Source organism: Cebus imitator, unplaced genomic scaffold (genome assembly GCF_001604975.1).
Source record: "Cebus imitator isolate Cc_AM_T3 unplaced genomic scaffold, Cebus_imitator-1.0 Scaffold288, whole genome shotgun sequence".
NCBI classification, from domain to species: domain Eukaryota; kingdom Metazoa; phylum Chordata; class Mammalia; order Primates; family Cebidae; genus Cebus; species Cebus imitator.
In genome coordinates this window covers 2822190-2826661 of record NW_016107603.1, presented here as the reverse complement: position 1 = coordinate 2826661, position 4472 = coordinate 2822190, and positions in this window count along the sequence as shown.

Genomic DNA, 4472 nt, shown 5'->3' with positions numbered 1-4472 from the left:
AGCACTGTTTACAATAGCAAAGACCTGGAACCAACCCAAATGCCCACTGACGATAGACTGGATAGGGAAAATGTGGCACATATACACCATGGAATATTATGCAGCCATCAAAAATGATGAGTTTGGGTCCTTTGTAGGGACATGGATGAACCTGGAAACCATCATTCTCAGCAAACTGACAGAAGAGCAGAATGTCAAACACCACATGTTCGCACTCATAGGCGGGGGTTGAACAATGAGAATATATGGACACAGGGAGGGGAGCACTACACACTGGGGTCAGTTGGGGGGAAATAGGGGAGGGACGGTGCAGGGTGGGGAGCTGGGGAGAGATAGCAAGGGGAGAGATGCCAGATGTAGGTGATGGGGAGGAAGGCAGCAAATCACACTGCCACGTGTGTACCTATGCAACAATCTTGCATGTTCTCCACACGTACCCCAAAACCTATAATGCAATAAAATAAATAAATGGGAAAAAAATAAAAAAAGAAAATAAAAAAAAGAAAAAAAAGCAATGCAAAACAAAAACAGAAAGAAAAGACAAAAGAGAACCAAAAACATTGTTACAATCATAATTTTAGAAACACATTTTAAGTATAATAAAATAAGAAATTAACGTTTGATTTTCCTGATAATTTTTTGTTAACGATACAAAATCAGAATCAGTGTGTTAGCTCTAATTACATAAGAACACAATTAAATATGTGTTCAAATTTCTAATGAGAATTTGGTTCTCATATCTCCATATCCATTCTGTTGCCTGCCTCAAAGAAGAAAATAGGATTCTATTCCACTATTTTGAATACTGGATAAGAATAAGGGAAAAAAGTGCATCTTTTGCTGAGAAGAACTTAATGATGCATCATTTCCCATTTACTGTATATTTATTTCTTAGTCAAAATACCCACTTGAATCACAATTTTCTATCCTCTTCAAAAGTCAAAGTCTCATTCTGACCTAGAACTGCAGTGATTTTTTTCATTAGAAGCAAAAATCAAGTGGCTGTTAAGGACATTGTACTATGTAATTCACACTGCATGCTAACCCTTCTGTACCACTCACAATAGAATTCAACTTGACACTTTTCATTTACATAAAGTTGACAGTTTCAGCCTGTTGGAAAGTTTTCTGGAACTTCAAATTCTAACATAGATATAAATGCCACCTCAGTGATCTCCCAGTACATTAGTGGAATGCTTCACCTAAATAAAGGGTGCCTTCTTCATGGTTTATTTCACAATTAACACAGAGTAAAGCAGACTTTTCTTCTAGACTAACACCCTTTATTAGTCATCAGATTTTGTTTTGCCTTTTCCTGTCTGCTATAACTATTTCCTGGGTGAATGGAGGATTCTCATATTTATCTCTGCATTCCTGAAGTGGTCTCAAGATAGTATATTATATCAATGTGTATAAGGATCAATTGGCATCTCATTTACTACCTATTGAACTAAATTGAAAACAAACAAACAAACACCAAATTGAGATTACTGAAAAGTGAACACATTATAAGGAGGTCTGGAAACTGTACTTGGTAAGATAGAAGATTTATTCAGAATATATTAGAGTTGACAAACTGCATTACTTTCTCTATAAATGTTATATCTTCTAGAAATGAGAACTTTTAGTCATTAACTAAAACTGAATAGTCTTTTGATGGATCAATCAAGAACTACTATTAAAAATTTATTTACAGCTTAGAACTAGGGTGATGATATCATTTATCCTCTACATAAAGATACCTTTAAAAGGAAGAGCTAATAACTACAATAAGAGAGCAGGAATAAAACAAGTTGTCAGGGGCAAACCAGAAATATACACTTTGATGATAGATGCTGTTTGCCCTCAGTGCATATCCAATTTAAGGCAGACTACTCGAGATCTAACAGACATAGAAGATGTGCAAACAGGACACTGGACAATTTAAATCAACTAAATAATTGTTTATAAGCAACGCATGAAATTTCATCTGATAAACAGAACTGTACCTCACAGTTCTGTTTAGAAAAAAAGTACCATTAAGTATGCAGTCTTTAGCTGAAATGAAGAAGGACAAAAAAGGACCAGAACAGAAAAGAATAGGAACCATGACTAAGAGAAACCTTTGAAATACCTGAAGTGGTTTACCTAGGAAAGAGAAGATTTAGCGGTAGGTAACGAAAACCATTTGTAAATCCTTTCAGAACTGTCATGAACAAGAGGGTTATACTTATTCCCTGTGCTTCAGAGTCAGAGCTAGGATTAAGGGCTGAAAGAAAGAGGAAAATAGATCGTTTATCTCAACAAAAACCATTTTTGAACAATGGAGAGTGCATAACAAGATAATAGGCTGTCACATGAGTTAGTGAGTTCCCCAACACTACAAGTACACAATTTGAATCTGGGCAATCTTTTTATTTTTCGTTTGTTTATGGAACATGCAGTATATTCCACACAATGTGCTTAACGGTTAACAACAAAAAAAAATCCAATCTAAAAGTCACAACATTCCTATATGGTAGTCATTATTATAATCATGCCCATTTTATAAATGAGAAAACCAAACCATGTCCAAGGACACAAACCTAGGTACAGATGACACAGGGTGGAGCTAAGGTGATTTCTAAATTTCTGTCTATAATCAAGATAATTTTCAAAACGTGGCTTAAATTGTCTTAAACAATAAGGCAATCATCTCAAACAAGAAGTCCAAAGACAGGATGACTGCAGTCATATTGCTTAGGTTTTCTGCACAATCTTAGTTTTGACCTTTTCCTTGTGCTCGCTTCATCCACAGGGTCGTTGTGAGATACTGGCAATAATTTCAGTCATCAAACCCAGTAATGAGAGCATAGAAAAGCAGGTAAGATTTTGTCTTGTTAGTGTCTTCTTTTTAGGTGTGAGAAACACTTTCCCAGGAGCCCTCTAGCACAGGGGTCCCCAACCCCAGCGCCAGTGGACCAGTGTAGATCCTTGGCCTGTTAGGAACCAGGCCTCACAGCAGGAGGTGAGTGGGTGAGTGAAATTTCAACCGTATTTACAGCCACTCCCCTTCTCTCACATTACCTCCTGAGCTCCTCGTCCTGTCAGATTAACAGCAGCATGAGATTCTCACAGGAGCACCAATGCTATTGTGAACTGTGCATGTGAGGGATCTAGGCTACATACTCCTTATGAGAATCTAATGCCTGATGATATATAACTGTGTCCCATTGCCCCCACATGGGACCATCTAGTTGCAGGAAAACAAGCTCTGTGTTCCCACTGATTCTACATTATGTCAAATTGTATAATTACTTTATTATTATATTACAATGTAATAATAACAATAACATGCACAATAAATGTCATACACTTAAATTGTCCTGACACCATCCCTTCACCCCAGTCCATGGAATAATTGTCTTCCCATGACAACTGTCCCTGGTGCCCAAAATCTTGGAGACCCCAGCTCTAGCAGTTCTCCCTCAAATCTCATTAGTAAGAACTCTGTCCCAATCGCCTCTAACCAATCACTGTCAGGGGAAATTGAACTATCATAACTGAATTCCACCAATCAGGATTTATTTCGGAGTCAAACTGGAGAAACAAAGGCACAAATAAAACAGTTATTGCAGTCATGCTACTCAAATGTGGTTCAGCCAACAACAGTATCTACAGCACCTGTCAGCTAGGTTAGAAACATAGAATCCTAGCCCTCACTTCAGACCTACTGAATATAAAAATATGCATTTGGTGAGGTTATTTCTGTTCACATTAAAGTTTGCAAAGATCTTCCCTATAGTATCTGCTGCATTGCTAAGTCCTAAATTATGCAATGATATTAAAATATAGAAAGAATTAAAACCACAATGATAGAAAAATGTTTAAACTTGAGTTCTGGGTATGGATGATAGAATTTAAAACATCTTCAGGCTAGTCATATGGATTCTGGATGTCTCGTATTTCCATGTTAATACATAATGTCATCGTACCATTTACCAAAGGTTTGCATGAAGACTATATGTTTGCATATGTGTCTGTGTGTATAACTACTTTATCAGTTTCATGCTTCTGTGAACCAACAGAGTGCTGACTTTAATGTGTCATGCAATCACAAATATATTTGGCAAGTCCATAGCCTCATTCATCTACAGATATCAAATGCTTTATAGACAACTGGACTTGGAGGCAAGGCAGGAGAAAATGGTGATTTGTAAATTTGTATTTGAGGTTAGCTTATTGGAATATTACCATAACTTTGAGACAACTAATATCCAAAAGACAACATGGTTCTGCAGAGCCTTTTATGGGATGGCACAGTAATTAATTGGTTGCATCATGGCCAAAGGTTATTATCTGAGCAGCTGCTTCTTTAGAAAGCCTGCAAGATCTGTAGCCAAAGGGTTATCATGAAAGAAAGAAAGAAAGAAAGAGAGAGAGAGAGAGAGAGGGAGAGAGAAAGAAGAAAGAAAGAAAGAAAGAAAGAAAGAAAGAAAGAAAGAAAGAAAGAA